We start from the raw sequence: 12,799 nt of genomic DNA on the forward strand, positions 1-12,799 counted from the left end.
ATTTGGAGCATTGTTCCATGATCAAATTCCTTATCAAGGAAGAAAAGAAGCCTAAAGAAATACATGACAAGATGATTGCTGTATATGGTGACTGATGATGCACCTTCCTACTACCAATTAAAATTTTGGGCCAAGCAGTTTAAAATGGGTAGGGAATCAATTGAAGATGACCCCCGTTCAGGGCGAGCTGTCGAAATATCTTCAGAGGAAATGTGCCGTAAGGTAGAGGCCATGATTTTGGAAGATCATAGGGTCAAAGTCAGTGTTATAGCTCATGAGTTGAGCACAATTTTCAGTATCATTCATGATGTTTTGACGATTTCAAAGGTCAGTTCCCAGTGGGCGCCATGAATATTGACACCTGAACAAAAAACATGTCACCAGCAATTCGTCCGGCAGAATTTATACATGCTTAGAGAAAATCCAGGAGACTTCTATTCTTGAATTATTACGGGTGATGAAGCATAGGTCCACCACCATGATCCTGAGATCAGACAAGAGTTCATGCAAAGGAAGTAGGGATAAGCGAATCAACTTCAGATGAAACATCCGAAATCGATTTGCATAAAACTTTGTACAGTATTAGAATGTATTGGCTCAGATGAGCCGAAGTTATTAATTTGCGAAGTCTCGCGGGTCTTCAGGTAATAACTTCAGAAATTAATTTCTACTGTTAAAAACCTTTTACTGAACTCGGTTTTGGTTCCAAGTGGTGCCTTGGAACCTAACTCAAGTTCGGTAAAAGGTTTTTCACAGTAGAAATTAATTTCTGAAGTTATTACCCGAAGTCCCGCGAGAGAGTGGAGAGAAAAGTTTTAATGTAATGATCTACACCTGTTTTTGACCTGCACCCTTGGCTTACAATAACTGATGGAAATAACTGGCCAAATAACTGAAGTGTGAACTCAGCCTTACCTCTTCATCCCCTATAACTACATGTACAAGCCAGGTCCATAAATATTGGGACATCGACACAATTGCAACATTTTTGGCTCTATACACCACCACAATGGATTTGAAATGAAACGAACAAGATGTGCTTTAACTGCAGACTGTCAGCTTTAATTTGAGGGTATTTACATCCAAATCAGGTGAACGGTGTAGGAATTACAACAGTTTGCATATGTTCCTCCCTCTTGTTAAGGAACCAAAAGTAATGGGACAATTGGCTTCTCAGCTGTTCCATGGCCAGGTGTGTGTTATTCCCTCATTATCCCAATTACAATGAGCAGATAAAAGGTCCAGAGTTCATTTCAAGTGTGCTATTTGCATTTGAAATCTGTTGCTGTCCATTCTCAAGATGAGATCCAAAGAGCTGTCACTATCAGTGAAGCAAGCCATCATTAGGCTGAAAAAACACAACAAATTTATAAGAAAGATAGCAAAAATATTAGGCATGGCCAAAACAACTGTTTGGAACATTCTTAAAAAGAAGAAACGCACCGGTGAGCTCAGCAACACCAAAAGACCCTTAAGACCACAGAAAACAACTGTGGTGGATGACCAAAGAATTCTTTCCCTGGTGAAGACAACACCCTTCACAACAGTTGGCCAGATCAAGAACACTCTCCAGGAGGTAGGTGTATGTGTGTCAAAGTCAACAATCAAGAGAAGACTTCACCAGATTGAATACAGAGGGTTCACCACATGATGTAAACCATTAGTGATCCTCAAAAACAGGAATGCCAGATTAGAGTTTGCCAAACGACATCTAAAAACCCTTCACAGTTCTGAAACAACATCCTATGGACAGATGAGACCAAGATCAACTTGTACCAGAGTGAAGGGAAGAGAAGAGTATGGAGAAGGAAAGGAACTGCTCATGATCCTAAGCATACCACCTCATCAGTGAAGCATGATAGTGGTAGTGTAATTTCATGGGCATGTATGGCTGCCAATGGAACTGGTTCTCTTGTATTTATTGATGATGTGACTGCTGACAAAAGCAGCAGGATAAATTCTGAAGTGTTTCGGGCAATATTATCTGCTCATATTCAGCCAAATGCTTCAGAACTCATTGGACGGCGCTTCACACTGCAGATGGACAATGACCCAAAGCATACTGCAAAAGCAACCAAAGAGTTTTTTAAGGGAAAGAAGTGGAATGTTATGCAATGGCCAAGTCAATCACCTGACCTGAATCTGATTGAGCATGCATTTCGCTTGCTGAAGACAAAACTGAAGGGAAAATGCCCCAAGAACAAGCAGGAACTGAAGACAGTTGCAGTAAAGGCCTGGCAGAGCATCACCAGGGATGAAACCCAGCGTCTGGTGATGTCTATGCGTTCCAGACTTCAGACTGTAATTGACTGAAAAGGATTTGCGACCAAGTATTAAAAAGTGAAAGTTTGATTTATGATTATTATTCTGTCCCATTACTTTTGGTTCCTTAACAAGTGGGAGGCACATATGCAAACTGTTGTAATTCCTGCACCGTTCACCTGATTTGGATGTAAATACCCTCAAATTAAAGCTGACAGTCTTCAGTTAAAGCACATCTTGTACGTTTCATTTGAAATCCATTGTGGTGGTGTATAGAGCCAAAAATGTTAGAATTGTGTCGATGTCCCAATATTTATGGACCTGACTGTATGTTCCACTGCTCCCGTGGATTTTATGGGCAGGCATTTATTTAAATTGTCACCATGTAATACTTTCACCTGTAGCGGTCACTGCAGCAGTCTAAAATGTCACTACTTGCCATAACTACCGTATGCAATTTGTGCACTATAACCGAATAACACATTTTTAACTTTTTAACAGTATCCATGATTTTAAAATAAAAAGAATGTGCCTTTCTAGAGAAGCAATATCATATTTGTGGACCATCCTATGAAATATATCAATTTTTTTTAAATGTTATATCTTTTTAAACTCTACTGATCCTAAAGTACTGTATGTCTGAGCTAATAGTACTCGGGCTTAATAGGACTCTGAAATACCATTATTTCCGCGGCCGATCTATCCTTCTGTGACATTAGTACTAATGATATGATTCTGACCCAGCAGCATTAACTTAAAAAGCGCAGCCTTGAACCTCTGCTGCCTTCAATATTCTCAGACATTTATCTAAGTCATTTTTTGAAGAATTATCTTGTGATATTAACATTTCCCTTTGCTGACATGAAATCTGCCATTTATATAAGCTAAAGAAACCAAAATAAAAATGCAGTGATGGCCGGTATGTATTATCTTATGTGCAGTATGGCCATCATATGCTATTTGCCCGGTATATTTATACTGTCAAGGGACATTACTGTATGTTTTCAGCAAAAAAAGTTTATCCATGGTATCATTAAAGTTTATTCTAAATTTCTTATACAATTTGTCTATTAATTGCTCCAAGATCTCTGCTTGCAGTCATTGAATGAGAACCTTCACTATTTACTTCTAGGTGCATAAAGGGGTAGTCCAGGTCAGTGGCATACTAAGGGGGGCTGTCCGCCCCAGGTGCTTGCTCTCAGGGGGGTGCCAGAAGCAATGAGCACTTCCATCAATGCAGATAGGGGCGCTCATTGCTGGAGCGCTGGGAGCTGCGGTTCTGTCACTCACCGCTCAGCTTTCAGTGCTCCTCCCCTCCTTCAGGCCGGCAATGCACAGAATGGTGAAGCAGGAAGACTTTCTCCGCTCCACCATTCTGCCTGAAGACACAGATCGCGCTGCCAGCCTGTGTGGGCGGAGCCTGCAGCCCAGAAATCTGCAAAAACTCCACCCACACCGTGCTGCAGAGCAATCTGGGCCTGCAGAGAAGAGAGGTATGTGAGCTACAGGAACAGGACAAGGTGAGTAGTTACTGTGTTGTTGTTTTTTAATACAGAGGGGGCACAAAGTGCTTTATTACTATTGAGAGGGGGCACAGAGGGTATTACTAATAGTGATGAGCAGCATAGGCAATATTAGTTTTCGCAATATTTTGCAAATTTTTGGCCTAATATTCACCATAAATTCACAAATTCTAGAATTCGTGATCTCTAGTCATTATATTTTTGTTTGCGAATATCGGCAATGTAATATGTGCGTATTGCGCGCGTAATACAAGCGTGGCTCACTTTTGCTAGAGGAGCGACTCCATGCTGGCAATGGTCCAGCACTGGAACCAACTCCTCTACCACGGCCACGGCTGCCGGCACACCCACGGCTGCTCATGATCAGCATAAAATTTATTTACACCCAAAAAAACTATACAAAGAAAATAAAGAGGGACTTTGGGCTGGGGAAAAATTTAATAAAATAGGGATTCGGAAAAACAGACAGCAAATGACTTTCACCCCCCCCCCCCCCCCCCCCCCCAAAGACGAAAGACAAAGACACTAATCCCTATCACAGCACAGAAAAACAGACAGTAAATAATTTTTTTTTTCAAATATGAAAGACAAAGACACTAATCCCCATCACAGCACAGTAATTCCTATCACACTACCTAACACCCTGCACTGGAACCTATTAGCTACACTATATCACTATCTAACCTACACTGACTATCTCCTACTAACTATCTGTATTATATATATGAGCTAACTAACTAACTAACTAACTAATGTAATTAAATAAGGATCCAGATGACTCAGCAAAGCACAGAGCACAACAATGACACTGCTCTCTCTCTCAGAACTGCAAAAAACTGCAGAAAATGGCTGCTGGGGAGTTTCCTATATAGTAAGGGGTAGGCAACTTTCCTATTGGTTGCTAGGGATGTTTCTAAGCTCAGACAAAGATATTGCAGCCTTCTCATTGGCCCACAAGCAAGATGCAATGAGGGTAATGATGAAAAAAAATCTAGATTATTTGCAATTAAGAAGATATAGCACTATATTCTAGATCTTCGCGAATTCTCGAAGTGCCGATATTCACTATAAAAAATCACTAATTACTAATGTGAAGGGAGCACAATGGGCATCTCTACTATGGAGGGGGAACAGAGCCAGAGGGCATTACTACAATAAAGGGGGCACAGAGGGCATTATTATTGTGAAGGGAGCACAATGGGGATTATTACTGTGAAGAGGGCACAAAGAGGGCATAACAAATGTGAAAGGTGCACAGAGAGGGCCTAACTACTGTGAGGGGGGCACATTGTGGACATAACTACTGTTATTTTTTAAAGTATTGGGGGAGTGCCAGAGAAAGGACTCACCCGAGGTGCTAAACACCCTAGGCATGCCACTGGCAGGTAGTCCTCAGGATAGGAAATTAATATCTGATCAGCGGGGGCAGCTTCAGGATAGCCCATCAATATCTGATCAGCGGGGGTCCCTGCTTCTCAGCTGTTTAAATGTAACTCCTGCACCAAAAGTCGATGCCGGAAATACACAGTTCCACTATTGTGTAGTGGAGGAGAGAAGGAGTTGGTTTTTTAGTGCTTCACCCATTGAAGTCAATGAGGTATTACAAACCTGTTCACATAGAAACATAGAATGTGTCAGCAGATAAGAACCATTTGGCCCATCTAGTCTGCCCAATATACTGAATCCTATTAATAGTCCCTGGCCCTATCTTATATGAAGGATGGCCTTATGCCTATCCCATGCATGCTTAAACTCCTTCACTGTATTTGCAGCTACCACTTCTGCAGGAAGGCTATTCCATGCATCCACTACTCTCTCAGTAAAGTAATACTTCCTGATATTACTTTTAAACCTTTGCCCCTCTAATTTAAAACTATGTCTTCTTGTAGCAGTTTTTCTTCTTTTAAATATTCTCTCCTCTTTTACCTTGTTGATTCCCTTTATGTATTTAAAAGTTTCTATCATATCCCCTCTGTCTCGTCTTTCTTCCAAGCTATACATGTTAAGGTCCTTTAATCTTTCCTGGTAAGTTTTATCCTGCAATCCATGTACTAGTTTAGTAGCTCTTCTCTGAACTCTCTCCAAAGTATCAATATCCTTCTGGAGATATGGTCTCCAGTACTGCGCACAATACTCCAAATGAGGTCTCACTAGTGCTAGAGCACTACTTCAGAACATCCATACTTCAGAACATCCATATGTTGCAGATTTCAACCTTTTCACTTCTCATATACACAGAGCCTTACAATGAATCTTCTTGGCCCCAAGGCAAAATCTGTACTAGACCCCCACATCCACTAAGTGCTCTTTATATCACTGGTACATATTTATGATATTATAAAGAGTCCTTTGGGCCCCTCAGACACCCAATCCTTTGTGTGACGGCTGCCTCCTCAACTCCATTAGAGTCAGACCAAAAGGCTGCTATTGGGGGATTGGTCACAATTCTGTTTGGTCCTATCCTCTTTGCCCCATGGTGATCTCTACCTGTGCAGAACATCCCTCCCCTGAGGAACTTCATTGTAAGCTAACAAGAGGGCAAGAAACTAGGCTAAGGGTTATGAAGGCATGTGGAGGGAAAAGCTAATACCAGGCCTTCCTGTCCTGGTTGGCAAAATCTTTAATCATAAGGGGGCGAACTTTGAACTTTGCTAAGGTAACTCCTCGCTTCTGTATACACCACAGCACTTCAATCTGCCGAAAGCCAATTTCAAGCATTTACCTAATTGCAGGAAACTGGTGAATTCTCTCACCTACTATGCCACCTACTATGTGTCTTCTCCTGAGGCACGAGGAAATATTATTGGATTAGGACTTGAGTCCTCTAATCCCTCATTATATTTGCTTTTCCATTCTGCACTCAAGAGCTCTATTTACTGCAAACACTTTGTGGGCCGTCTGCTAATGGCAAATTTACGCAAGCTGAAATTTAAGCAAAAAAAAAATATCCTCAATTCCTTGGATTAAATTTGATTGCATAACAATCGGCTTAATTGCAGCCTTTTCCGTAATGTATTAGTATTATGATAATTTGATTAAAGGGTACACGAGCGGCTCTGCCTTCCATGGGACCTCCCTGATTGAAGCTATAAGAAAGGCATTGCAGGGGGTTAGACATTTATATTAGACTTTGTTTCTTTGCAAAATGAAAAGAAACAGACGCTCTGCAAGATATTATTAAAATTGCATCAGAATATTCCCCTGCAGGGGAGGCGAAATGTTTAAAAAGAGATTTGCAGAGGACACTAAACTGACATTTTTATCTCTATCTCTGTTGCTTTTTTATCTTTTAATTCGTACCTCGAAATTAATCTCCATCACTGGTTCCATTGTGCCGTCAATATTGTGTGTAAATTATTGATCCTCATGGAATCTGCCAGACTTATTATGACCCATATGACACTATACAGCTGATAAGGAGGATTAACCATAAAAAACTGAAAAATAACATGGAAACCCCTGAGAAAGATAGTATGCTATTGGTATAAGGAATAACTTTACTCTGAGAAGTCTATGAGTTTACGATGTGTTATTCTCATCTTAGGCATCTACGGCATATCCACAGAATTTGACATAGATAGGTGTCCTACCTCTGCGACAACCACCTATCTCCTACCCTAAGAAGGGTAGGCCACATATTCACATGGTTCTCTCCATTCAATTATATGAGAGTCACGGAAGTGCTTGGCGAACTACCATTTCCTCCCATTGGAGCTGAAAAAGTTACAAAATTCAAAACTGTAAACTAGTGTTGACAAAATCGAAGCATCCGAAGTGGAATCAAATCCGAAGTTCGATTTGCCACAAATCTGAATTTCCTTCTATTTTGTGGTAATGAATAATTTTTTCTTTATTAAAATGGCGGCTGCACATGTTACACAGTGAAAGTAAGAAGCCCGGGGATGAGAGATCACCCATAATCCTGTGCAGCCAGCCATACCCCTCTGATGTCATAGTCTTATAAAAAAAACTCATTGCACGCGGTCTCTACCATTTCACTGTGAGCTGAGCATAGGGAGAGACGTGGCAAGCGCTCATGCACTAGGGACAGTGTTGCTGAAAACAGTTTAAAAAATAATATTGGATAGGGAGAGTGTAGGGAAACTGTAGGGGGAGTGTAGGGAGACTGTAGGGAGAGCAAATGGAGCCAGCAGGGAGACTGCAGGTTCAGTGTAATCGCCGCATGGATCTTGTTCAACTGCTGTGACATTCATAGTTAATCCGTTACACAACTGATAGACTTACTGTGCCTCAAGGCACCTTCACATGAGGTAAACATGGTTACACTGTAGGTATGTTTAAGCATACCACTCAAGTTATTGCTTTGTGTAAATGCAACTGTCTGCTTTAAAAACAATGGAATATGCGATCGAAATTAAAATTTTGTGAACGATATTCAGCGCGTCTAAAGGGTCATTGTTGAAATGTCCATTACACCAAGAAACGACTCGTTAGTCACTCAATCGGATCAATCATCTACTCGTGTAACGTTAAAGGGTGGTCTAACTTCAGTTTAACTTCCAAGCCTTCACACTGAGCTTGGTTATACCTGATTTATTACGATTCTTGACAAGTTAATTCGGAACAAATAGAATTTCTCGTCCAAATCAAATTTTTCAAACCTTCGCTCATCTCTACGGTTAACCCTTGTTAGTATGTTGTTTTAACTCTATCATTTCCAAGACGCAGAAGGAGGAGCTTAGGAGGAACACTGCTTGTGGATATGCAGTAGATGTCTAATATAGGAAGCACCCTTTAAAGCATACAGTCTATATCATTATAATTCTCTTTTTATAAATCAGTAGTACATGAATAAGGAGAAACCTTGCAGCCTGTAGTTCTTTTTATATTTGCAGGCTCAAAATTTTTACAAACCTACTCGGTTCCCAAAAATTCATCTAGTGAAAAACAGTAAATAATACACAGGAAGGAAGGAGGGAGGAGGAGGGAGATGCAGCTGCAGTTGGGGAGCAGCAGAGGCATCCATCTGATTGATTACTTCATAGCAGCAGAAATGAAGAGAGGTAAAGATGTGCATTTATAGAGACCAGCAGAGGGGAGGAAATACCCCAAATATTAGACATAAACTTTGTAATATACCATATTAGGGGGAAGTGGCATACTCTTCATAAGCCTGTAGTTTCTTTTTATGCCTGCAGGCTATTTCTAAAAGTTCAGAAATAATATAACAATAAGAAAGACAGGTGCACTCTGCGGTCTTACTAACCCTCATACTGGTGTAAAATTTAGAGATTAGCCAACATATCTTCCTTGGAAGACATGTCTGAGCCCGCGCACCACACCAAGGTTTCTCAAGTACCTTAGGTCTCGAGCTACTTGAGAAATCTTGGCGCGGTGCTCGGGCTCAGACATGTCCTCCAAGTAGGATATGTTGGCTAATCTCTCAATCTTACACCAGTATGAGGGTTAGTAAGACCGCAGAGTGCACCTGTCTTTGTTATTGTTATATTATTTTTACTGTTTATCACATCCACACATTTGCTATCCTGTGTAGGATGTCCATTGTGGTACTTGTGGTCCGCTGAAGGCATCCTCCATTGTATGCATTTTTGCTGGGGATTGCCATTAGCAGCAGACCACAAGTGCAGGATCTGCCCCCCCTGTATAGATGCACTACTGCATATGGGGTTGAGCACTTCCTGCTTTTTAATACCACATCATTCTGTAGTTTGTATATAAAAGTTAGAAATCTAAACAGTTCCGAAAGATCCATCTAGTGTAAAACAGTATATGATAGAAGGGAGAGATGGGGGAGGTGGGAGATGCAGCTGCAGTTGAAAGGGTAGTAGCTTAGTGATACATTGGATTGGCTAAGAGAACACAGCTCATACCAGAAAGGGGGTGTCTACTTAATACCATCAGGCATAAAGAGTTAGAGGAATGTGCATTTACAGAGGCCTCTAGACGGAAGGAAAACGCATTTCTGCTTCTACGTTAGTGGTAGATTTTAAAATACAGTGGTTCTGGGCTTTATTGCTTTGAGAAGCTGTAGTCATTCATATCTGCCCATAAAATAAAATAAGGGATCAATGTGTGTGCGTGTTATATACTAAGGGCTGATTCATGTGGCCATGATCAGCCCGGGAAACATGATCCCTGTGTCGGCCGCATTTCGCAGACCACGGCTCCCCTGACTCGAACTGACTGTATCATAGTGTTTTATGAGCCTGAGGCCTGGGTGCTAGTCAATGATGGACTGCTGGGACTGCTTGAAGCTGGAACAGTCATCCAGGCATCTGGAATCTGTCGGTGGAAGCAACAGCTCAGGTAAGAATACCTAGGAGGTAGAGCTATGTTAGCTCATCCTACCCTGCACAGAAGAGAGGAGGTGGCCTTCATCTAGTTGTCTGACATTGGATGGTGGGACATGCAACCTAGCCTGGGCGGCAGTGGTGACTGTAACTGTTTACATAAGAGGGGGCAGGGCCATGCTGCTGGGACCACAGGGGCCACAGTGGTTAGTGACTGGCACAGCTGGAGGCTGACTCAACTGTTAGGCCCCTTTCACACGGGCGAGTATTCCGCGCGGATGCGATGCGGGAGGTGAACGCATTGCACCCGCACTGAATCCCGACCCATTCATTTCTATGGGGGTGTTCACATGAGCGATGATTTTCACGCATCACTTGTGCGTTGCGTGAAAATCGCAGCATGCTCCTCTTTGTGCGTTTTTCACGCAACGCAGGCCCCATAGAAGGGAATGGGGTTGCGTGAAAATCGCAAGCATCCGCAAGCAAGTGCGGATGCGGTGCGATTTTCACGCACGGTTGCTAGGAGACGATCGGGATGGAGACCCGATCATTATTATTTTCCCTTATAACATGGTTATAAGGGAAAATTATAGCATTCTATATACAGAATGCATAGTAAAACAGCGCTGGAGGGGTTAAAAAAAAATTAAAAATCATTTAACTCACCTTAATCCACTTGATCGCGCAGCCTGGCATCTCCTTCTGTCCCCTTTACTGAATAGGACCTGTGGTGAGCATTAATTATAGTTCAAGGACCTGTGATGACGTCACTCCGGTCATCACATGGTACGTCACATGATCATGTGATGGACCATGTGATGACCGGAATGACGTCACCACAGGTCCTGTTGCTGCACAGAGATCAGATGAAGCCAGAAGGAGATGCCAGGCCGCGAACAAGTGGACTAAGGTTAGTTAAATTTTTTTATATTTTTTTTTAACCCCTCCAGCGATGTTTTACTATGCATTCTGTATTCAGAATGCTATTATTTTCCCTTATAACCATGTTATAAGGGAAAATAATACTATTTACAGAACACCGATCCCAAGCCCGAACTTCTGTGAAGAAGTTCGGGTTTGGGTACCAAACACGCGCGATTTTTCTCACGCGAGTGCAAAACGCATTACAATGTTTTGCACTCGCGCGGAAAAATCGCGGGTGTTCCCGCAACGCACCCGCACCTTTTCCCACAACGCCCGTGTGAAAGGGGCCTTAGAAGGCGCAGCCCACCAGGTATATGCCCAGTAGGATGAGGTGATTAGTCCGAATCAGTTTGTCAACCTGAAACTGGCCTACATTGCATATTTCCAGAAATGTAGGAGGAGAACCACTTTAGACTTTTCTCTAAAGAAAAATGGCTTAAAACATGTTACGATTCTTTAATATCATTTCTCCTTTGACACATTGAAACTAAAATTAAGATGAAAAGCAGCCCGACACAATAAAATCTTTTCATAATAGGACATGGACGCATTGTGGTCAAATAACTTTTATCTGACATTGAAACGAGGTGTCATAAAGAAGAAGCCACTTACTACCGTAATTATCACCAGAATGAACAAAATATATGAAATGATAATTTGATCGCATTCATACAAATGGGATTTAAGAAGTTCGAAACTTTCACATCTTTGGAGAAATCTAGGCCAGAGTGACCTTTGAAGTTTTAATAGCTGTCTGATGTTGTTAATTAAAAGGAACATTTTGCATTTAATTCCCTGTGATTTTTTTTTTTAATCGCCGGACTAATCAAGTTGCTTCAACCATTTTATTTTAGCTGGTGTGAAGGTGTTAATAGGCTCTCCAAGGATGGGTGTTGTTTGCCTGTGGATAATGAAACTAACCTTAACAAACACTATCAATTACCATGTAATAATTAACCTTCTGTCGTCTTCAAAGTCCCGATTTGCTCTTGATTTAAGAGTTAAAACTTTGGTTTTATCAATGGGTTATAAGGAAACGTGCAATTTAACTTTAACCGAAGATGATTAAAAACACATATAGAGAGAAACTGAATACTATATCATCTAATCAGTGGCGTAGCTATCAGGGAAGCAGGGGAAGCGACTGCTTCGGGGCCCAAGCTCAGAAGGGGCCCCAGAGCAGTATTGAATGTTTTAATTAGAGCTAGGGCTGCCCCTACTCACAACTGCTGCACTTTATAGAAGCAGATGGCACTTACAGCCGCAGTGCTGGAGCTCCTCCCACTGAAGGTCCTTACTCAGTGAGGAGCAGACTCAGTATAATTGCCGTCTTCTCCTCCTCCTATGGCCATTCTCAGGCTGGGATCCGCAGTACTGGCACACCACCTGCCAGTACTGCTTTCTGTTTTCTATAGGCTGGCAGCTTACTATGACATCAGCTGCCAGCCAATAGCAGACCTTTATGGGATCAAGCCCCACCCACCAGTGTGAAGCTACTGTAGAGCATGCCGGCTGTTCAAGCATTGAGAGCAAGGTAAGTGTCTTAAGTAGAAATAGGTGTATAACTTCTTCTATGTTCATGTGTGTGTAATGTGTGCATGTGTATATATATATATATATATATATATATACACTCACCTAAAGAATTATTAGGAACACCTGTTCTATTTCTCATTACTGCAATTATCTAGTCAACCAATCACATGGCAGTTGCTTCAATGCATTTAGGGGGGTGCTCCTGGTCAAGACAATCTCCTGAACTCCAAACTGAATGTCAGAATGGGAAAGAAAGGTGATTTAAGCAATTTTGAGCGTGGC

The 12,799-nt window shown here is 41.7% G+C and overlaps 1 protein-coding gene across 1 annotated transcript in view; it reads right to left on the reverse strand.

Moving 5' to 3' along the window:
• Positions 1-12,799, reverse strand: part of CNTN5 (contactin 5) — a 626,057-nt gene that overhangs the window by 316,299 nt on the left and 296,959 nt on the right. The gene's annotated exons all lie outside the window — the stretch shown is intronic.

The sequence above is a fragment of the Bufo bufo genome, chromosome 3 (genome assembly GCF_905171765.1).
Source record: "Bufo bufo chromosome 3, aBufBuf1.1, whole genome shotgun sequence".
In the NCBI taxonomy this organism is placed as follows: Eukaryota; Metazoa; Chordata; class Amphibia; order Anura; family Bufonidae; genus Bufo; species Bufo bufo.